The sequence below is a fragment of the Microcaecilia unicolor genome, chromosome 5 (genome assembly GCF_901765095.1).
Source record: "Microcaecilia unicolor chromosome 5, aMicUni1.1, whole genome shotgun sequence".
Taxonomy (NCBI): Eukaryota; Metazoa; Chordata; class Amphibia; order Gymnophiona; family Siphonopidae; genus Microcaecilia; species Microcaecilia unicolor.
The window spans coordinates 196766081-196790380 of record NC_044035.1 but is presented as its reverse complement, the minus strand read 5'-3'; the positions used below and the strand labels follow the sequence as shown (position 1 = coordinate 196790380).

The 24300-nt window shown below is 48.2% G+C and overlaps 2 non-coding genes across 2 annotated transcripts; both read right to left on the bottom strand.

The window, feature by feature from the left end:
* Positions 1–978: 978 nt before the first annotated feature.
* On the bottom strand, positions 979–1145 carry LOC115471459. Its single transcript, XR_003942348.1, has one exon. It is a non-coding gene; the product is annotated as a U1 spliceosomal RNA (small nuclear RNA).
* Positions 1146–3259: 2114 nt separating this feature from the next.
* LOC115471458 lies at positions 3260–3427 on the bottom strand. The gene has a single exon (XR_003942347.1). It is a non-coding gene; the product is annotated as a U1 spliceosomal RNA (small nuclear RNA).
* Between the last annotated feature and the right edge of the window lie 20873 nt (positions 3428–24300).

The window sequence follows — 24300 nt, the reverse complement described above, 5'->3', positions numbered from 1 at the left end:
TGGACATGGGCAGGGGAGAGAAGATGGAGAATTGCTGGGCATGGATGAGGGGAGGGCAGGGGAGGGAGGCGATATGCTGGGTATGGAGGGCAGGGGAGGGGAGAGAGAATCGCTGGACATGGAGGAGAGGGTAGGGGGGAGAGGAGACATGCTGGACATGGGCAGGGGAGGGAGGAGAATCACTGGGCATGGGTGGCTGGAGGGGAGCAGGGGGAGAGGAGGATTGCTGGACATGGGTGGATGGAGGAGAGGGCAGGGAGAGAGAAGAAATGCTGGACATTGATGGAGGGGAGGAAAGCGTGAGGAAGGAGATGAGATGAGGGAAAAAGAAGAGAGGAGAAAACCTGCACATGGACAAAGAAAATAGGCAGAAGCTGGATCCACTGGACAGTCAAGTCTGCAGAGTAGGACCCAGCTTTTACTTACGGATGTAGGGCAAGAAATGAAGAAGAAAGGCGGAAAGTAAAGAAATAAATGGAAAGGAAGCCCTGAAAACGGAGTTAAGAGGACAGATAGCAGCAGAATCGGATACTGGGCCAGCATGATCAGAAAAACAGTCACCAGATAACAAAGGTAGAAAAATCATTTTATTTTCATGCTAGTGTCTGAAATATGTCCAATTTGAGAATTTACATCTGCTGTTACAGGTCCAGTATCCCACTGGGGATACTGGACCTGTAACAGCTTACAGAAATTATTTATAATGAATAAAAATCACATTATTTTTTTCTCCTATACTACTATAATATTTTCAATGATGTCTTTATATGCGCCATGGCTGGTATAAGTGGTGTGGCTAATGTAGGTGGAGCCATATGTGGTGACCCCGCCCACAATGAGTACTGGCACCTTTTTTTCTACAAAAAAAGCACTGGATACAACGGCATTATAACATCCTCACACCTGTTTTCCATACCTTTCCTAATAATACCCAATATTCTATTAGCTTTCCTAGCCGCAGCAGCACTTAGAAGGAAACAGGAGAAAGTGCGAACGCAGTCCCCCACTACCAGAAATTATGCAGTCGAGTTTCCTGCATGTGGGGAAATCGCAGGGGTCAGCAAAGCCTGAGTGCAATGGCTGTGCCTCACCCTGGGAGCGCCACCTTCTGGATCATGGACTAATCTCCCCTGCCAGGTAAGTATGAAGAAAGAAAGCACTAAGTGCCAGGGTCCCGTCCGGCGGGGCACCATTCGCTCGCAGTGGCCACATATTAAACTGTATATGTAAAATGGTCTTCTACAGACCATTTTAAAGATCTTATCTGCAGATCTTTTATCCTTGGAGTCTTTTATCTGCGTTTTGAGATTCCTTTGATGTGTTATATTCAATTTCACCTTGATTAATAAGGTTAGTTTTTTTCATTCAATTTTTCACATGTCCTTTATCCCCATGTATGTATATTTTAATTTGCTTTTTGGTTTCATTTTTTTGCTCCTTTTCTTATTTAATGTTCCTTTTCTTTAGTATGTTCGTTTAACATATTATTTGGCATATATATATATATAGTTTTTAATTTGCTTTATGTTAATAGAATTTTACTTTTTGCATTTATATGGTGATTTTTTTGATCTTTTTGATAATCTATATATGTTCCTCTTTCAGTATATTTTTTGCTGTATATTATTTTTATGCTTAATTTGTTTATTTATTGTTTGTTTATGTTTATAGACTCCTGTTGTAGGCCTATCCGGCCGAAACACAACGTTGTGTTGAGTCATTTTTAATGTGTGATTGTTATATTATTATTTGTTTGAAAATTATTAAATTTGGGTTTTTTAAAGATAATTTGGTTCCATTCTTTGGATAGCCTGGCTTATATTCCCACCTTTTTTATTTTTCACATAGAGGAAAAAGCGACAGGTCTTGGCTATCTGCTGGATATGCGCAGAGAAGGAGAGGGAGGAGTCAAAGATGACTCCGAGGTTGCGGGCAGATGAGACGGGGATGATGAGGATGTTATCAACAGAGATAGAGAGTGGAGAGGAGAAGTGGGTTTGCGAGGGAAGACAATAAGCTCGGTCTTGGCCATGTTCAGTTTCAAGTGGCGGTTGGACCTCCAGGTCGCAATGTTGGCTAAGCAGGCCAATACTTTAGCCTGGGTTTCTGCAGTGTTGTCTGGTGTGGAGAGATAAAGCTGGGTGTCATCAGCATAAAGATGATATTGGAACCCATGGGAGGAGATTAGGGAACCCAGGGAGGAGGTTTAGATTGAGAAAAGAAGGGGTCAAAGGACAGATCCCTGAGGAACTCCAACAGAGAGCGGGATGGGGGTGGAGGAAGATCCATGAGAGTGTACTCTGAAGGTACGGTGGGAGAGATAAGAGGATAACCAGGAGAGGACAGAGCCCTGGAACCCAAGTGAGGACAGTGTGGCGAGAAGTAAGTTGTGATTGACAGTGTCAAAAGCGGCGGATAGGTCGAGGAGGATAAGGATGGAGTAGTGACCTTTGGATTTGGCAAGGAACATGTCATTGCAGACTTTAGATAGTGCCGTTTCTGTCGAGTGTAGGAGGCAAAAGCCGGATTGAAGCGGATTGAGGATGGCATGAGAGGAGAGAAAATCAAGGCAAAGGCTGTGAACAGCGCATTCAAGTATCTTGGAGAGGAAGGGTAGGAGGGAAATGGGGCGGTAGTTGGAGGGACAGGTAGGGTCAAGTGATGGTTTTTTGAGGAGTGGTGTGACTACAGAATGCTTGAAAGTGTCAGGGACAGTTGCAGTGGAGAGAGAGAGGTTGAGGATACGACAGATGGGGGGGTGACAGTAGGAGTGATGGTGTTAAGTAAGTTGGTGGGGATGGGGTCTGAGGAACAGGTGGTGCATTTCGAAGAGGAGAGAAGATAGGTGGTTTCCTCTTTGGTGATATCGGGAAAAGAGGCGAAGGAGGCCTGGGTTGGTTGGTTGAGGGAGTGTGTTATAGGGTGAGGAGGAGGAGAAGATGGTTTGGTGGTGAATTCGAGGTTGATTTTCTGCACCTTGTCGCGAAAGTAGTCCACCAGTGATTGAAGCGAGAATGAGGGGGGTGGGAGCGGAGCGCACTTTGAGGAGGGAGTTAAGGGTGGCGAAGAGACGACGGGGGTTAGAGCTGAGGGAGTTAGTCAATTGGGTGTAATAATCCTGTTTGGCAAGGAATAGGGAGGACTGGAAGGAGAATAACATGAATTTATAATGAATGAAATCGGTATGGGTGCGAGATTTCCTCCAGAGGCGTTCAGCCGATTGGGCACAAGAGCGAAGGTATCAGAGCTTAGAAGGAAACAGAGGAAAGCGCAAACACAGTCCCCCCACTACCAGAAATTATGCAGTCGAGTTTCCCGCATGTGGGGAAATCGCAGGGGTCAGCAAAGCCTGAGTGCAATGGCTGTGCCTCACCCTAGGAGCGCCACCTTCTGGATCATGGACTAATCTCCCCTACTAGGTAAGTATGAAGAAAGAAAGCACTAAGTGCCAGGGTCCCATCCGGTGGGGCACCATTTGCTCGCGGTGGCCACAGGCCCAGCCCGGAGCAAGCACGGGAGAGGGCCTGCGCCAGCCGGTCCCTTAACTTGCCACAGCGGGGGCTGCTTCTCCCGTGCAGGAAGGGCCGATACCCTGTCGGCGGAGGTTCTGGGCCCCAAAATTCTCTGGCCACCAAAGTGCATGCTGGGATTTGGGGTTAAGCGACGAGGACAAATGTCTGGACAAGCAAAAGCGCACAGAAATGAACCCACTCCCGAGCACAGAACTGTATTCATTTCTCTGCGCTTTTGCTTTTCCATTAGATTGTAAGCTCTTCGAGCAGGGACTGTCCTTCTATGTTATATTGTACAGCGCTGCGTAACCCTAGTAGCGCTATAGAAATGTCAAATAGTAGTAGTAGTAGTAGTAGTAGGTTCAACGAAGGGAGCAAACGTCTGGAAAAGCAAAAGCGCAGAGAAATGAATACACTCCCCAGCACAGAAAAGCAAAAGCACACAGAAGCAAACCCACTCCCTAGGCCAGAACTGGTTCAAGCATGCGTAAAGGAATCCTGATCAGAAGGAACGGATCGTCAGAAGCTTAGCCGAGATTGGGAGATGGGGCTAGTGCTGGGCAAGACTTCTACGGTCCGTGCCCTGAAAATGGCAGATAGAAATCAAGGTAAGGTATACTCATGAAGCAGCACATATGAGTTTATCTTGTTCGGCAGACTAGATGGACCGTGCAGGTCTTTTTCTGCCGTCATCTACTATGTTACTATGGTTAAGCTTCCGATCAGGTACCGCATACAGTTTAAGCTTCTCCTTTTAACCTACAAATGCACTCGATCTACAGCCCCTCCCTACCTCTCTACCCTCATCTCCCCTTACATTCCTACCCGTAACCTCCGTTCTCAAGACAAATCCATCCTGTCAGTACCCTTCTCCACCACCGCCAACTCCAGGCTCCGCCCTTTCTGCCTCGCCTCACCCCATGCCTGGAATAAACTCCCTGAGCCCATACGCCAGGTCCCCTCCCTGCCCAAAGCCCACCTCTTTAATGTCGCCTTCGGCACCTAACCATCATACCTCTATTCAGGAAATCTGGACTGCCCCTACTTGACATTTCGCCCATTAGATTGGAAGCTCCTTGGAGCAGGGACTGTCCTTTTGTTAATTTGTACAGCACTGCGTAACCCTAGTAGCGCTCTAGAAATGTTAAGTAGTAGTAGTAGAAGGTTTCAGTGTATTATCGACGACGACACCCAGATCCCTTTCTTGGTCTGTAACTCCTAAAGTGGAACCTTGCATGACGTACCTATAATTTGGGTTCTTTTTTCCCACATGCATCACCTTGCACTTGCTCACATTGAACGTCATCTGCCATTTAGCCGCCCAGTCTCCCAGTCTCGTAAGGTCCTTCTGTAATTTTTCACAATCCTGTCGTGAGTTAACGACTTTGAATAACTTTGTGTCATCAGCAAATTAAATTACCTCACTAGTTACTCCCATCTCTAAATCATTTATAAATATATTAAAAAGCAGCGGTCCTAGCACAGACCCCTGAGGAACCCCACTAGCTACCCTTCTCCATTGTGAATACTGCCCATTTAATCCCACTCTCTGTTTCCTATCCTGGTGAGGTGGACAGTAGTACACTCCTATCACCGTTTTTTCCCTTTTATACATAGAATTTCAACCCACAATGATTCAAAGGTGTGACTTGTGTCCTGCTGAATTTGTAATCTATCTGAGTCAAGGCTCTCGTTAATATACAATGCTACCCCTCCACCAGTCCGGTCCACCCTATCACTACGATATACTTTGTACCCCGGTATGACAGTGTCCCACTGGTTATCCTCCTTCCATCAGGTCTCAGTAATGCCTATTATATCCAATTTTTCATTAACTGCAATATATTCCAACTCTCCCATCTTATTTCTTAGACTCCTAGCATTTACATATAGACATTTCAGAGTATGATTGTTGTTCCTATTTGCATGATGCTTAGTACTTGACACTATTGATTTGCCATCTTTTGTCTGATCTTTAGTTGTATTTAAGGGCACCTGACCTACCACGGTCTGTTGTGCAACCTCACTATCCAGAAACCCTATCTTCCCTGTTTGTGAGGTATCATTGCAAGATACCTTATCCCGAACCATGTGCTTCTGAGCGACTGTCAGCCTTCCCCCCATTTTTAGTTTAAAAGCTGCTCTATCTCCTTTTTAAATGCAGATGCCAGCAGCCTGGTCCCACCCTGGTTAAGGTGGAGCCCATCCTTTCGGAATAGGCTCCCCCTTCCCCAGAATGTTGCCCAGTTCCTAACAAATCTAAAACAGTCATCACAAGCAAAAAATATAAGAAAACCAATGGACTGCATTAGGGGCTTATAGCCCATTTATGTTTAAACAAAAGAGATATGATGAAACAAAGTATTTCTTTTTATTTTGATTTATAAAACCACTTGCCCCTGAAACACATTCAAAACAGAATAATCCATTTGTGTATCTAAAAGAAAGTTCTACAAAATAGATGATGTGATTCCATGTGCCCCAATGAAAGGAGAGTTGAATTCTACTTTCATTTAATTTCAATATATTCTATCACCTTTAAAACACCAGGCTTCCCAAGGCAGATTACAACAACAGTTAAGATGAACCCATCAGGAAACAGGATATCCTCACTGAAATCTGGACATCTATATTGTATAGAAGAAGAACAGTGAAGAAAAATGAGCTCAACCTATAGAGTTTATAATTGCGGTTTCTACCGGCTACAATATTTTTTGAAGCTGTTTTAGTGATATTCAATTGTTATTTATTTTCTCCTCCCGCTTTTAAGGCACTGCCTATCTAACTGAAACAGCTTTAGACTTGCTACAGATGGACCAACAATAAAAAATGACAAGGTGGAGGCAGCAGCTCATAAGTTTGCTTGCTTTGTTTCGAGTGAACGGCAATGACGGCTGCGCGGGGGAGTGGTAACAGATTAACCTTGCTTACAATGGACTTGATAGGCTCACTTCCACTCCTATTAAAACCTTCTTGGGTAGCTCTTTCTCCCTTCTCTCCCCCCCCCCCCCCCCCCGAGTCTTAAATCTTTCGCGTTTCGCCCACAGCCTCTCTACAGTCCGCATGGTCATTTTCAGTGCCCTGAAGCGTTCTCCATCTGGCACCAGCAATTCAGATAGTCAGCCTTCTTGCCAGCATTGGGGCCTCTCCTCAGGCGCGTCCCATAAGTACATAAGTATTGCCTTACCAGGAAAGACCAAAGGTCCATCAAGCCCTGCAGTTCCTCAGTACCTCTCCACTCTTATCTCTCCCTACACTCCTTCCGGGAACTCCATTCACTGGGTAAATCTCTCTTATCTTCACCCTTCTCCTCCATTTCCAACTCCACATCCGTTCCTTTTATCTTGCTGGATCATACGCCTCAAATAGACTTCCTGAGCCTGTATGTCATGCCAGAAGCCTAAGAAATAAGATGGGAGAGTTAGAATATATTGCACTAAATGAAAAATTAGATATAATAGGCATCTCTGAGATCTGGTGCAAGGAGGATAACCAGTGGGACACTGTCATACCAGGGTACAAATTATATCGTAGTGATAGGGTGGATCAAATTGGTGAAGGGGTAGCATTGTATGTTAAAGAGGGCTTTGAATCAAATAGATTGAAAATTCTGCAGGAAACAAAACACATCTTGGAATCACTATGGATTGAAATTCCATGTGTAAAGGGGAAAAGGATAGAGATAGGAGTGTAATATCGCCCACCTGGCGATACAGACAGATCTGTACAGACAGATGTAGAAATGTTATCAGAAATTAGGAAGGCTAACAACCTGGGGATCACAATAATAATGGGTGGTTTCAATTGCCCCAATATTGACTGGGTAAATGTAGCATCAGAGCATGCTAGGGAGGAAAGGTTCCTTGACGAAATCTAGGACTGCTTTTTAGGAGCAGCTGGTACAGGAGCCGACAAGAGAAGGAAAAATTCTAGACCTAGTCCTTAGTGGAGCGCATGATCTGGTGCGGGAGGTAATGGTGCTGGGGCTGCTTGACAAACAGTGATCATAATATGATCAGATTTGATATTGTCTATGGAGTAAGTACACACAGGAAATCCAATACGTTAGCATTTTACTTTCAAAAAGGATACTATGATAAAATGAGAAGAATGGTGAACAAAAAAAAACTAAGAGGAGCAGTTGCAAAGGTCAAAATTTTATATCAGGCGTGGATGCTATTCAAAAATACCATCCTGGAAGCCCAGGCCAAATATATTCTGTGTATTAAAAAAGGAGGAAAGAAGACCAAATGACAGCTGGTGTTCTGTCCTCTGACAGCCTTTCCCTGATTGTAATGTGGCTCTGGGGTGGGTGTGACACTTTTTCTCTCATTCTCAATGCAGAGACACATGAGCGTTGCATTGTGTGGGGTGTAGTTATCAGGCAATGTGACTTCACTAGCCTGTCTGCATAGAACTGTTATATGATTGGTTATGCTATTGCTAGTTGGCAGGGTCTGTTCCCATTGGTGGTTTTCCCCTGCTCTCTGGGTCAGAGAGTGCCCTTTTTCTGTTCCCTTTAGTCTGAGGTAGGCTCCATTTGTTAGACAGTACAGAATCCTTTCCTGCGTTACCCTCTGTTAGAGTACTTAGTTTTTACCTTGAATATATCTTACTAAAAAAGATATTGTACTCCATTCAACCAGTTCTGAGCTAATTGTGTTTTCAGAATCACGGAGACTCTTTGCCATTGGGGCAGTACCTCTGATCTACAGATGTCATGGTTGTGCCCAGGTCCTTGGCTCGCAGTCACCTCGGTCCCCGGGGTTTAGACCTGGGGAATGCTGCGAAGTGATGGTTTACCGTTTCCCATGTTCCGGAAAATATGCTGGTCCGGTCCGGATCTTCCAGCTCTCCAGATTGTTTTGGGAGTTTTTTGGAACCAAGCAGCACCCATACCTGGTGAACTCCCTTGTGACCTGCCTTTATTAACCACCTGGTAAGGTTCCTAGTTGCCTTGCAACAGTGTCAGTGTTGCCAGGTGGGCGGTTTTACCGCCCAATTGGGCGGTTTTCCGCGACCCGCCGCGGGAAATTTTTGCCCGCGGTGGGTTGCGGTTTTTTGGGCGGTTTTTTAAGCTTCCGGGCGGCTTTTTGGGCGGCTTTTTGATTTTTTTCGGCCACGGGGGGCGGGGTTAGTGACATTTTTGGGCGGGGTTAGTGACGTTTTGGGCGGGGCCGATGACGTGGGAGGCGGGGCCGATGACGTGGGAGGCGGGGCCGATGACGGGGAGGCGGGGCTGATGACGGGGAGGCAGGCCCGATGACGTGGGAGGCGGGGCTGATGACGGGGAGGCGGGCCCGATGACGTGGGAGGCAGGGCCGGTGACGGCGGGGGCGGGGCCGGTGACGCGGGGGTGGGGGTGTCAGGGGCGGGGTTTGTGTTTGGGCGGGTTTTGGGCTGGTTTCTGGCCCGGATTGGGCTGGAAAAAAAAATTCTACCTGGCAACCCTGAACAGTGTTCTTCAGAGGCGTTCCTTTGGTGTGAGTTGTTGCAGTGCCTTTGTGCTTTTCGTGTTGGTGACTTTTACTCTGCATGTTTTTTGGACTATTCTTTTGCCTGCCGCCTGCCCAGACCCAGATTGTTTATTGGACTGTTCTTCTGCCTGCCGCCTGCCCAGACCCGGATTGTTTATTGGACTATTCTTCTGTCTACAGCCTGCCCAGACCCGGATTGTTTATTGGACTATTCTTCTGTCTACAGCCTGCCATGACCCGGCTTGTTTCTGGATTGTTCGTTTGCTTGCTGTTTTTCCTGGAACCCAGCGTGTTTCTAGTGTTCCTGTTATTTGTCAGCCTGCTGCTGTGTCCTGCCTTGTCCTGCAGGTCCTACCGGCCGCCTGAAGCCCAGAGCTCAACTCTTGGTGAAAGGTGGCCAAGTGTAGGTGAAGCCTTGCTCCAGTCCACTGTGTTCCAGTTCTGGTCTGCCTTATCTGGTGTTGGGGTGATTCTCCTGCCGCTGCCGCTCCTCGGCAGTGGCCCAAGGGCTCACAAACCTAAGTTCCTGCTGTGTATACGTGACAACAGATGACTGTGAGTAAACATTGTGTTATTCAAATAAAGGACTTTCAGAGAGATAGAGTCTTCAGGTATGAACTGGTGTACCAAGGTTATACGTCAGGATATAAGACTTAGAAGCTACAAGTCTTAGAGGCCTGTAAAACAGTAAAAACTAATTCAGAGGGCAGGCAGAAGGCCAGTGAAAGAACTAACCATTCAGGAAGAGAGGAGAGTTCAGCTTGGAAGAGAGCCTATGAACTGTAGTTATCGCTTGAAATAAAAGCCTTCTGAAATGTGTTATTCAGCAGAAGAAGCTAATTTTATGGGAAAGCAGAAGATATAGTGAAAGTTGATTCCAGTGTTAGATGCTGACAGTTCCTAGTTGACCACATTAATGAACAGTTCCATACTGAAACAAATTTCTGGCTGCTCAGCTCAAGTGAAGCCATGCCCCCTGCCTACAGCATAGTTCAAATTGTAACAAATTCCTGGCTGCTCAGCTCAAGAGAAGCCACGCCCCCTGCCTTCAGCTAGGACAGAAACCTGATCTGACAACCCCCTGGGGCGAGGTGGGTGTATTGTTGCTAATCCACACAGAAGGAGGGAGGATTCTGACTCAGAGCTATTCTTACCCCTCCCATCTCCTATGCTCACTAACCTAAGCAGACTTCTCCCTAAGTCACTGAATAGAGAGAGCCACTGCAATTGAGTCCCAGCAAGTCCTAGCACAGCTTCACACCGAGTAGCCTTTTATACTTCCAGCTCCCTGTATACAAGAACTGATCCCTCACTTAATACAGACTAATAAGCAAGTACAGAATGGCAGATCTCAACATCACACAGACTGTGACAGATAAAGTATTCCCTGCACCAGATATGCAGGAGCAGCTAAAGGTCAAGGCAGATTCAGTAGATAGCCACCCCCAGCAGTCCCAACAAAGGGCCAGATGCACTAAACCTTAATGACCCTCTAACAACCCTTTAACGAAGGAAATTCCTAACCGTTGCATGCATTAAATGCCTTTTTCCTACGAAGCAAGCAGCTAACGAAAACGGAATACAAAAGAGTAACTACCATTGTAATGTGGATGATTCGAGATGCACTAACAACACCGACGATTGCACCGAATCATTTACCGGGACATATTAAACGTATGGTCAGAGCAGTCGTAAAGGCCTGAGCTGTCATCTCCCCGCTTCCCCGTGCACCTTAAAATTCCAAGCTGGCATGTTTAAAAACAAAAGTGAGATAAACGCTTCTCTGCTCTCCTCTGAAGCCAATTTTCCCGTTTCTGAAAACAAGTTTAAGCTGCTCATGTCAGGTCCCCCTCCCTTCCTGTTTCCCCCAGCCAGGGGCGGGCCCAGGTCTCTCTGCTGAGCTAAAGTGAATCACAGTGAAAGAGGTCTTTTGCAGTGTTGCCAGGTGGGCGGTTTTACCGCCCAATTGGGCGGTTTTCCGCGACCCGCCGCGGGAAATTTTTGCCCGCGGCGGGTTGCGGTTTTTTGGGCTGCTTTTTGGGCTTCGGGCGGTTTTTTGGGCTGCTTTTTCGGCCGCGGTGGGCGGGGTTAGCGACGTTTTTGGGCGGGGTTAGTGACGTAGGAGGCGGGGCCGATGACGTGGGAGGCGGGGCCGATGACGTGGGAGGCGGGACCGATGACGTGGAGGCGGGGCCGATGACAGCGGGGGCGGGGTTGATGACGGCGGGGGCGGGGGTGATGACGCGGGGGCGGGGGTGTCAGGGGCGGGGTTTGAGTTTGGGCGGGTTTTGGGCTGGATTTTGGGCTCCTTTGGGCTGGAAAAATATTTTCCACCTGGCAACCCTGGTCTTTTGTTAGAAAGGGGTATTTATGAAGGATGTCCTTTTGGAGTCTTGAGGAGGACCTCTTCAACTGCACTTTCCTGCTAGGATCACAGAGCTAAATGCTCGCATGTCCCGATCCCCCCCCTCGCATGCCCCCATATGACGTAAGCAACCTACGTAGGTTTAATACGTTTGTGTTGAAGTTTGTGGCTCTGCGCATGTTTTAGGAGCCGATTACTGACGGGAATTACGAATCTGTAATGCATTGTACTTTACAATACCGCACCGAACATGTGTGACTTGTTTTTTTGGTGCATTCTTCGTTTTTTCAAATTCGGTAAGCACTTTTACGTTTTAGATTTTTTTATGTTTGGTTGATGCATCTGGGCCAGGGGCATATCTGGACTCTGGCAGTAGGGGGGGGCCAGGGCCAGAGGGAGGGGGCACATTTAGCCCCCCCCCAGCACCACCGACCCCCCCCCCGCCATTGCCAGAGCCCCCCCTGCCACCAACGACTCCCCCCTGCCATTGCCAGAGCCCCCCCCTGCCACCAACGACTCTCTCCACCTCCTCTCCCGCCGCCAACCCTCCCCCGCTGACGTTGTTTACCTTTGCTGGCGGGGACCCCAACCCCCGCCAGCCGAGGTCCGCTTCCGCCTGCCTTTAAAAATAATTCTTCAGCTGGCGGGGGACCCCAACCCCCGCCAGCCGCCGAGGTCTTCAAAGTTCTTTTTCGTTGTCCTCCTCCGTGGCCATGCTGTACGCTGCTGATTCGGAGTCTGTCTGACGTCGCACCACGTTGTACGCACGTACAACGTGGTGTGACGTCAGACAGACTCAGAATCAACAGGGTACAGCATGGCCACGGAGGACGACGAACAAGAACTTTGAAGACCTCGGCGGCTGGCGGGGGTTGGGGTCCCCCGCCAGCAAAGGTAAACAACATTAGTGGGGGAGGGTTGGTGACAGGAGGGGGGCCAGGGCGAAATCTGCGGGGGCCCAGGCCCCTGTGGCCCCATGCAGATACGCCCCTGATCTGGGCCAAAGAGTCAAGATTAAAGAACTCGCAAATGAATCCAGAAATTCCTAGAAAGTTATCAAGCAACAAAAGAGAAGTATTCAGAGAAGCTAAGCAGGCTCTGGGGAGAAGTTGAAGAAAACATATTTAGTGCTTCAAAGGCAGGGGCAGACAAGGGCGCTTGTCTGTCATCAATAGAGACCAGCTATGCACACAATGAGCCAAAGTCAGCAGAGTATTGCCAGTTCTTAGATAAGACAAATACTGAGCTTATAGAAAAAGAACTCCAAGAGGCCACAGATCAAAAGCGTAAAGCGGAAGTGGCTGAGGCTGTAAAGAAGTTAGAGACTGTAATTGTAGATCCACAAGTATCTTCCTATGCTCTCACTCATCTAAGCATACATCCAACAGCTCAAGATCCTCCAGATCAAGTGCAACAAACCACTCCAGCCAATCGGCAGCGAGATCGGCAGCCCTTCAGGCACGGGCTATGGTGGCAATGGCCAAGACTCGCCGTCGCCATAGTGAGAAAGAAACCGCCCTAAAGTTACAAAAGGCTGAGTTGGAAGACAAGGAAATTGCCAAGCTTGAAGCAAAGGCTAATGTCTTTGAAGACGCTTTGGGGCAGAATGATGAAAACAAACGACTAAGCTACTTTGTCTCCGAAGATCCTGCCCTAAGAACCAATGATTATGTGTTGACACCAGGGGCATAGCCAGACTTCGGCGGGGGGGGGGGGCCTGAGGTGAGGGGGCACATTTTAGCCCCCCCCCCCCCGGTGCTGCCGACCCCCCACCACCACCACCACCATCACCATTGCCGCCACCCCCCCGCCGCCACCAGCAGCACCATGAACAACTTTGACCCCCGCCCGCCCCCGCCATCCCCGCCGTCGCCTGCCTTTGCTGGCAGGGGACCCCAACCTCCGCCAGCTGAAGTCTTCTTCCTTCATTTGGTTTCCAAGTCTGACGTCCTGCATGTACAAGAAATGCTGGACCAGACTGACTGGAACAACATGATTCTCACACAGGACACTGGATACTAAACAAGCTTGACTAAAACAGGATTCAGGACTCAGGATTCTCACACAGGGTATAGGATACTAAAACAAGCTTGACTGAACAGGGACCGAAGGTCAGAGGGGAAAAGAACAAACAAGACAGGCTAGGCAGGATATAAAGCTAGGCCACACAGACAAACAATAAAGCAATGGCTGAAGGCTGACAGGCAGCCACAGAGAAGGATACACAGACAAGCAAAAGAGCAATGGCTGAAGGCTGACAGGCAGCCACAAAAAATGATACACAGACAAGCAAAGAGCAATGGCTGAAGCTGACAAGCAGCCACAAAGAAGGACAAAAGCAGTAGTGCTTAAGAGCTTAACTGCACACAGACTAAACAAGAACAAGGCAAGGCATACAGGCAAGAAACAAAGCAAGGCAGAAGTGCTACACAGCACACCAACTAACCTAGAGACCTTTGGCATTGCAAAGGCAAACTAGAAAGTTCCCAGCTGGTTAATAAAGGCAATCTCACAGCTGAGATCACCAGTAAGGGTGAGGCATAGTACCAAAAATCCCAAGCAAGCCTGGAAGGCTGGAAGATCTGGACCGGACTGGAATGACTTCTGGAACATGCTTGAGAAACAGGAACAAGACAGTCCATAGCAACCACAGGGTCCGGCCACCGGGGCAAAGTGAGCACAGACATGGAAAATAGTCACAATCGTGACATATTCACTCTTCATGCAAGCAAGAACCAGCAAGGTGGTCGTATTCCACGTCTATCCCCTCAGAAGTTAAGGCCAGCCAGCCCGCAGTGGCTTCAACTGATCAACCTGAAACCTCAGCAAGGGACGAGCTAGTAAGGTATCTAGCGCGCAAGGACCTGGGGGGCTCAGGGCTTACTCAGTTCAACGGCCGGCCTGAGTGTTACAGGGCATGGAAATCAGACTTCAAGAACACCATCAAGGGTATGAGGCTTACTCCCAAACAAGAGATGAGCATGATGCTACACTGGCTGGGGAAAGAAACAGCCGTACAAATAGAGGAGTTGAAGCATTCATATTTGAATGACCCTTCAAAGGGGTTAAAAGAGATGTGGGAAAGACTGGAAGAGTACTACGGCAGCCCAGAAGCCATAGAAAATTCACTGTTCAACAGGCTGGATAGATTCCCAATGATATCAGGCAAAGATAACTACAAGCTGCAAGAGCTGGGAAACCTCCTTCATGAGCTGGAAGCAGTCAAGGCCGAGAACAGTTTTCCAAACCTCAGCCAGCTAGACACACCTCAAGGCACCAAGAGCATCTTAGTAAAGATACCACATGATATAAGGGAGAAGTGGTCAGTAGTTGGCACTCAATACAAGCAAGAAAATCAAGGGAAATATCCTCCTTTTTGTAGGAATATGTGAAAGACAAGTGCTGCATGCATTAACTGTCAACAATTCTATGAGCTATGATGTCATAGGATGTAGTGTAATGTCTTGTGGGTGTGTCTGAGTCACTCTAGTTGCTCTGAGAGTGAGTCAGTCTGTGTCAGCATAAGATGGTGTTAGCAATCTCTCTTCAAGCTGTATGATAACCAACTGACAGAATTTTGTATTCAGTAGTTTTACCATGTCTACTGCAAGTATGATGTAAATAGTTATCTGAAGAAACTGTAAGTAAACATCATTTTTGTTTGGAAGTTAAAGAAGAGAGAGTAATTGAATCTTTTATTCAAGAGTCTATGTGAGAGAGAGAGAGAGAGAACAAAAAAATGGAAGTTAACACTTCTAAAGCTCTGCTGCGTATGGGCTAAATCTGCTGAAGTAAAAGTCTATTTTTTCATTTCTCCCCATCATATTGGGTTATGGGCCCAGACCACTAAAATAAAAAAAAAAAGAAAACATTAAGAAATTTTTTTTATCTCGCCACACAAAAAAAAAAAAAAAACAAGATGGCAGCTGCACCATTACTATGTTCTCTCAAAGTGCCCCAACTGAATGAATATAACTATATTCAGTGGGAGATGAGATTTAAATGTATTATTGAAGCAAAGAAGCTAAATATATGTTTGGATCAAGTAAGAAATGCTGACAATTTTGAAGAATGAAATACTGCAGACTGTTATGTCAAAAGTATGCTATATGAAGCTCTGACAGAGAAACAGGCAATATTGATTGATGGAACAGACACCTCAAAAGAAATATTGCAAAAATTGAAAACCATGTATGGTACTTCATATACAAAACAACAGCTTATATGGTTATCAGAAATAATTCAATTGAAGTTGAATGACAAGAAAAAATGTAATGATCATATAACACATTTAATGTCATTATTTAAGAAGCTAGAATTATCGGGTATACCTATCTGCGATGCTTTAAAGAGAGCTTTTATGTTTACATCTCTGTCTAAAAGTTTTGAAGTATTCAGGACAGTGAATGAAGCAATTGAAGGACAATCTTTTGAACAGGCTGTCTCTAAGCTTAGACAAGAATGTATTATAACAGAGGAGATCTGTTCACCAAGAGAGATTAACCAGAATGAAACATTTTTCTCAGCGATGCATAGCAGGAGGCGGAGCTATAATGAAAAAAGCCTGCCCAGAAACAAGCTGATTTGCTATTCATGTGGTATCAAAATACTGTAACAAGAAAAACCACACCCCTTCTAGCTCATTTAAGCCAATGGAGAATAAGCATGGTCAAAGAAGAAATTATGACCATGACAACAGTAAGAATAAGAGCTGTATAATGACAGAAAAATCTTTTAATATAATGAAGAACACTTCAGATAAAAATAGTTGGATATTAGATTCTGGCAGCACAAAACATATAACCAATAATAAAGAATTTTTCACAGATATGAGACCAGAAGATGGTAGTCTTCACACAGCAAATGCTGGCTCAACAATGATCAAAGCAAAAGGAAATGGACATTTAAAATGCATAGTATCAGATGGAGTCAAAAAAACTCTTGTAAAAGATGTCTTATATGTTCCACGAGCAGTTTGTAATATGTTCAGTGTATCAGGTTTTTCAATTCATTTTGAAAATAGTAAATGTACAATTTCTGATGGTAATGAAATTTATGCTGAAGGTTATATGAGTAACAATGTCTATAAGTTAAACATTACAGGTGAATCATCACATCTTATAAAAACAAAGAAGAATACAGAATGTAATCTTGAGACCTGGCATCGTCGAATGGGACACAGAGATCCAAAGGTGATCTTGGAGCTGCAAAGTAAGCAACTTGCAACAGGCATAAAAATAAGTGCCAGTAATGGTAAGATGGAAAAATGCATAGATTGTATTACTCAAAAGGGGGTAAGACCCTCATTTCCATCATATAAAGGAAAAAGAAGTAGTAAAATACTGGACTTGATACATGGAGGGGCATAATGGAAAGATCGTCCAAGTACGAATTAGGACGTTCTTACGAAAACGCCCAAAAATAGACATGTATAATGGGAAAATAGTGTGGGCGTTTTTTGATAATCGATTATCCCTGTAAAAAAACAATCAAATGACGAGCGCATAAGCGTGACTAAATTGGGCGCCCTAACACGGTCGATTATTGCAGGTGCAAACGACTAAATCACGTGGTGTGTAAAATAATGTACATAGGTGTATCGCAAGTACAGTACATGTTGTTCAGGCCATCCAGGTACGGGAAAATATGAGGAACGCGTATATGTGTCAACTACAGACATATCATGCTGCTCCACCCATACTGTCATCATATGTGCCCATCTGCACGTCCGGATCTGCATGCACTGTACACCTACTGAACATGCAGCTATATGCATATTGTGTATATGTGAAAAGGGTCGGGTGGGGTGCGTCATACTCATCTATATAAGGCACGTTCCACACACGTGCAGGCATGTGCACGTCAAAGACGTCTATGCTTACGAGGGCATCCACGTGCTGATAGGGGCCATATATGGAATGGTCATCCATATATGGAGCTGTGCATGAAACGACGTCCCTCATGCAAGGTCATCTATATAAGGCACTTTTTTTCCAACACGTGGAAAAATGGCACAACGAAGAGAACCCAACTTCAGACAGGAGGAGAGCCTGCTGCTGGTGCGGCTGTGCCTAAGGCACCGGCACAGGCTGTTTGTGTAGCACCATCACCTGCCCCCCAGGCTCCAGGCCATGCGAGCCTGGTCCCGCATCCGGGACAGGCTGGAAAGGTAAGGTTATGGGCCAACCCCCCTCCCCTCCTGTACCTACACATATAACAGCTCCGTCATCAATGTTACCACCAGTAACTGGAGTGTCCATGCAAGGATCATGAGTAATATAGGAACATGCACAATCACTAATAAATTGTATGTTTTTGAAACGACGACCATTCCCATATCCCTACAAGAATGTATTTCGTTAGTTATGTGACTATTATATTAGTGTTATGTGACAATTTCATTAGTTATGTGAAGGCCAGATTTTCCAACTCCTCTTTGCAGCCTCTATGTGGCTTACAACGCATCCGAATAGTGGAACACATATAAAGTAGTTTAACAAGCATACATTATAATGTATACAAACGGTACTGTCTGGCCTCATGCCCACCTCTCTGGCATCATCTGCATAGGAACCAACTTGGTGGCTGCTGTGGGTGCTTGACCACCCCCAATATAAAATAAATGCCTTGTATGTATGGAGGGAGGGGTCATCTCCACTGGGGGTTCCACCCCCCAAAATGTTAAAAAGGTGGCTCCTATGATTCAGTACCAATGGAGGTGGTCCCCCCCCCCCCCCCCCCCAACACCGTTGACCCTCTCTCTCTGGTATTTGAATAGCAAATGAATGTGTGCAGAGGACAAAAAGGACCATCCCCCCCTGACCCCTGCTCTACAAACTTATATCTTACAGACGCTTTGGAGTCCACCGGGACCTGGAGTCCCTCAGGAGGCGGTTCCGCCGTGTGAGGCGGGAGAGGCCCGACCTCATCCGGGCGGTGCGAAGGCACCTCAGGGCTCGCCGTAAGTATTCAAAAACAGGACACCTGTACACATTAGTACATACATTTCTTGAATAATGCAAATCTGTTGTACAATATCAATTCCCTTGTGCCTAATAGCCAACTAGTAAGTAATAACATATCTGTCCCAGATCAAGGATGCAGGTTGTAGGGGTTCTCCCATGAGCGTGCCTGCAACTTCCGACCATCCCCCTGAGATGAATGAGATGATATGCCTCACTTTACTATTCCCCTTTCTGTGGTGGCTGATTAGTGTGTCCTGGTAGACCTGCCTGAGGCCCTACTTTTACTGCATGTCATGGCCTAACTCACATAAAAGATTTGTGCTGACCACCCTTCCCACTGCCCCCCCCCCCCAATAAATCCTACAACTGCCCATCAACCCCTCGTTGCATCTCACAATGCAAACATGCTGGTCAGCAATGAATTTGTTATGGCAACATGTCCTGTGTGGTGTGTGTCAGAGGAGGGTCCAGGGTTCTGTGTCATGTCACCTGATGCAGCTCATTCCCCATGGGCATAGGCTACGCCTTACCACACTTTGCCCCATCCCCTGCCTCACGCCACCCAGCTACTGCACTATGCAAGCCATGTTGTATGCGCTAATCTCAATCACACTCCTTTTACATACACAGGGCTCCACCAGCAGGAAGCCGAGCGCCAAGATGAGGAGGGCCACCACCTCCAGGAGGAGGAGGAGGAGGAGCAGGAGCAGGAGGAGGCGGAAAGGCATGAGGAGGAGGAGGAGGAGCAGGAGGAGGAGGAGGAGCAGGAGGAGGAGGAACGCCAAGAGGAGGAGGAGGAGGATGCGCAGGAGGAGGAGTCATCGGGCTCGGAGGAGGGGGTGCTCATCATAGATGAGGACTATATGGAGGCCCCCTCCCCACCTGTACCAGCAGCAGAGCCCTCTCCCTCCCCTCAGCCATCCACATCCCCTGCGGCAGCAACAGCAGCACCATCACCTGCCCCACTGCGTTCCCCTGGGTCTGCTCCGTCCCCTGGGCCTGCTCCAGCCCGTGCCCCACCTCCACCAGGCCTAGGCGCAGGGGCCATGATGTGCCTCCTGCAGCAGCTGGTAGATGGCCAGCAGCAGCTTGTAGTTGGCCAGCACCAGCTGCTGCAGGAGGTGAGAGCCCTACGGCAGGGCAATGAGCAGCTCCAGGGCCCACTAAGGGTACTGCTGGGCCTGCTCATTGCCCTGCTACAGAGGGCCTTGGTCAGAGGGCATGGCCGCCCTTAATTTAAATTGGGGGGGCCTGTTGGGGGTGTGGGGAGTGGGTGGGGGAGGGAATTGTTGGGGTTGTGTGTGTGGGGGGAGGGAACTCTTGGGGTTGTGTGTATGGGGGGAGGGAAATGTTGGGGTTGTGTGTGTGGGGGGAGGGAATTGTTGGGGTTCTGTGGGGAGTTGTGGGGGGGAGGAGGGCATTGTTCGGGGTTATTTTGTAGGGGTGGGGGTGGGGGGAAATAAATGTTTCTCTTACACTATAACTATCAGGGTGTGTGTGTGTGTTTGTCTCCCTTGTGCATTACATATCAGCAAATGGTGCTGTTGAGTTGAGAGGAAGGAGGCAGCAATATGCATAGCATTAAATGTGCTGTGTGAATGAGAAGGTGATGTATGTGTGAGAATGTTGCCCATACAGAAGGCCACCTGTTCATTCCATGGCCATATGTGCAGGGGGGGTTGGGCCGGGGAGCCTGGATGGATATTTGTGTTCATGAATACAAATGGCCAGCCAGCATCTCTCCCTCCCTCCCTCCCCCCCCTCCCCTCCACCATACTGACCCACAACACAGAGTGCCATCAATAAGAGATTAATAGTGTACCACGTGTGATCTGCCAAGTAGACACTTCCACATAACCCCAGGTACCACATACACAGTGTTTGCTGTGTGATGGACACATATCCTTACCCACAAGCCACATTGGTGGGGGGGGGGGGGGGGGGGCCCAAGAAGGACCTACAAACAGCTGCCTCATATTTTCACATTGAATACATCAGCTATGGTATATAATGCTGAGGAGAAAAGGAGAAAAAATGGGAAACCCAATAGATGGATGGTTACTTCATCACAGTTGCAATGTAATACTTGTGTTAGAGAAGGGCACAAATAAAAATGGTGCTCATTATTTGCAGCTGTGATCACACTTTCTCCAGTAGTAGATCAAGGTGTGTTACATTCAGGTATTCTGGGTTTGTGTCAAACTTTGTCCCTGAAGTGGGATTTGAACCAGCAACCTTATGATTATAAGGCTGGTGCTCTAACCACTAGGCCACAGCAGCCACCAGGCTTTAGCCACCAGCAGATACTTTGGGTTGGGACCTGTACACACACCCCTCTCCCTCACCACCACGTCTTAGGCCTCAGTGGCAGTACCTGTAGCCACCTTGAGCATTTTGTCCAGGCTACCGATTAAAAACAATGTGCATGTTCCCTACTACCTATGGAGCAATTTAGGAAGGTGTTCCATAATGTGCTAAACACATCCATTGCATAAATCATTCTCCCCTCCCCCGCCTATGGACCTTGAGAATGGGTGGCCACTTCATAAATGGGGACTGGGGTACACCACATAAACAAGGAAGATGGAACCTACCGGGAACCAATACAGCACTTCCAACAGCTGGCCCACACCACTGAGGACCTGCCAACCCCACAGTACAGTGCACAGGAATCTGGTGAAAAGAGAGCTACCTAAGATCTGACTCCAGACTACATACATACAGTGAATGCACACTCCTTGACTATGAGCACAAAGAGAAGAGGTGTCAGACAAATGAGAGCTTACCATGAACGTCTGTTTCAAGACTGTGTAGTGCGCCTTTTATCTTCTGGAACATTAGCTGCACATCTCCCTGATTGAAATGACCCTTACCGAGGGGTGCTTTATTTGGGGCGAGTGTAGTAAATTCGTGGCCCCCACACACTGCCTGCTACAACCAGGCAGAGAGAATGAAAGAAAGGAAGGGAGCATCAGGGGATGTGGAAGAGAGGAAACGGAAGGCGTGGTGGCTGAGGGCCAACAATAATCCCCCCCCCCCCCTAAATACACAGGTGTACCCAAGCATACATTGCTAAACACATACCTTCATATAAGTGAGGGTAAAACCCTGTAAATGATTATTACGAACAACCGGCAAGGTCTCAGTGCAGGAAATGGCAGGTTAAATGGCAATGAAGAAAGGGAAGGCAGGTGGAGACGCCCATACTTATCTACTCATAATCAAAATCATGTGTTCCTAATCGCTATCTGAGCTGGGCACGCTTAGGAATTATATGTATAATTGAAAAAGAAACGCCCATATCAGAAACGCCTATTCCCCCGTCTCAATGGGCGTTCTTGGCGACTATATAAACGCCCACTCCGTATTTTCGATAACCCCATTGGTACAATGCCACCACGTATGCCGCCGACCCAAAAGGGTAATTTTTCTGAAGGTGAGGTGGAGCTCCTGGTGCAGGAAATACTACAGCGGCACCGGAGTCTGTTTGCTCCCACAGGGCAGAGGCTGGCTGCAACAACAAAGCAGCGCGAATGGGAGGCAGTACGGGACAGCCTGAATGCTGTGTTCCATGCTGGGAGAGATGTGGAGGATTGCAAGAGGAAGTGGCGGAAGCTGAGGAGGGATGTTCGGAGGAAGGCAGGGGCCAATCCCCCAGGCAATGACACTGCCAACCTCACGCCCATGGAGCTGATGGTGCACTCCCTCCTACCCCAGGAGGGCATCCACGGGATTGGCTCCCTGGACACCTCGGGCCAGGCTGAGGACTCAGGTAGGTGTTTCATTATGCAGTTGGGGTATCTGTTGTGCTGCAGTACACTTGTGTTATAGAAGTTGGGGCCAGGGGGAGGGAGGTGAGGAGTGGGGGGCAGGAGGAGGGAGGTGGGGGGGAGTGTCTCTGGCTGTCTTTTTGTACATTAACAGGCCACCTTTATGATGCTGTTGTGACCTGGTAACCCCTACTCACTAGCTCTGTACCCTTACTCCCTATCCCTACCGTTGTCATTGGGTTTCCTCTTACTTGTCCTGTGTGCGCATCTTAATTGAATTGTAAGCTGTATTTGAGTAGTGGTAGTGGTCATGTGTGTTATAGGAGCAAGCAGACAGGGTGGGTGCTGTGGGTGTGTGAGCACCCCCAATATTGAGGAAAGATCATGTAGCTGTGCAGGGAGGAGTGTTGGGCACTGGGCTTAGCACCCCCAATACTACTTTCCAGTTGGCTCCTATGGGTGTGTGTAGGTTACTACTGTGGCAGAACTTTGGGGGCCTTCCTTCCCTACTACTCCCTCCTATTTTCCCATTAACAAACTGTGCCTAGTTCCTTCTGTGACCTCTGTGCTCTACTGAGTGTGGGCCACATGCATTCAACTGAAGGAGCCTGTAATGGGGGTCATAAAGCAGTTCTATGCAGTCTAGCAAGTCAGTAGTAACACAACACATGCTGCAATGTTGTTCAATTTAACAATTATACAACTAACAGCTTGTCCACAACGTTGTGAGTGGTGTCCTTCTCTTGGCTGCTCATCCACCACCTCTACCCAGCTGCCTGTGGGGCTCTCACTTTCACACCCGTGTCAATTCCATTCCTCCTCACCATCTCTTTGCTGGGTCATCAGGTTGGGGGACATGCCAATGTATATGAATGCTGAATGACAAAAGTGGGTTATTTGCACCAACACTATTCCTCACTCTTGTGCTATACAGGTGATGACTCAGAGGAGGCTGGCCCTAGTGGCCTGCAAGGCCAACGCCCTACACCAGCAGTCCAGCCTCAACCTCCACAGCCTGCAGCACCAGCAGTCCAGCCTCTGCCTCCACCCCCTGCAGCACCAGCAGTCCAGCCTCCACCACCTGCACCAGCTGTGCAGCCTCTGCGTCCACCACCACCTGCACCAGCTGTCCAGCCTCTGCCTCCACCACCACCTGCACCAGCTGTCCAGCCTCTGCCTCCACCACCACCAGCTGTCCAGCCTCTGCCACCACCACCACCACCACCTGCAGCACAGGCACATGCACCACCAGCAGAGGCCGCACCTCCAGCACCGGAGGACTTTGGTGAGGAGGAGGGCCCAGCTCCCCGCCAGAGGCCATCCGGCCAAAGGAGGCAACTCCTGTGGCTGGCCACGGAACTACTCCGCCACGACGTGCGCTTGGAGGAGTACCGGCACCAGAAACTCGAGCTGCAGCGCCAAGCACTGGAGGCACAGCAGCGAGCCCACCAGGAACTCCTCCAGGCGCAACGTGAAGGCCACCAGGAGGTGCTCCAGCAACTGAAATGGCTGGAGCAGAGCATCCAACACCTGCGCCCTCAGGGCACAGCACCTACTCCAGCCCCCGTGCTGCTGGAGCAGCCCCTGCCATCAACGTCCTCCTCCACTGACCACCACCAACCACCAGCTAAGAGGTGGGCGTTGCGATCATCGGCCTCCGCACCCACTCCTGCAGCACCCACCAAATCTGCTCCCATTCTGGGTCCTGTGGCCAGACCACTAGAACCAACAAGGTGGCCCGATTTCCACAGTGCAGCCTAAGCCGCAGGCTGCCGTGGGGATAGGGAGGAGGACACTGGGAGCAGCAGCTCAGAAGAGGGTGAAGAGACTTCCCGTGCAGCACCAGCTGCAAAGGAAGGGCATGGGAGGGGTAGGAGGGGATGGGGGAAGGGAAGGGGAAAGTGATGGGACATGCTGTAGGGTGAGGGTTGGTGGGAGGGGGGGGGTGTGGGAGAGGGGTGGTGGTGGTGGTGGTGGGGTTGAACACACACATGCACTTAATGTAAATAAATAAATGTTCACTTACTTTCACCTAAAACTTGTTTCAATGAGTCTTTGTCTTGCTCTTACGCCAAGCTGGTAGGCATTGAGCTCTGCTCTGTGGGCTGGGGGTGGAGGGGGCTCCTCTTTCAGCTCATCTGGGGCCTCTTCTGGTGGTGGCTGTGGCTCCTCTGGGAGAGGCTGTCCTCTGCGCTGGGCCAAATTGTGTAA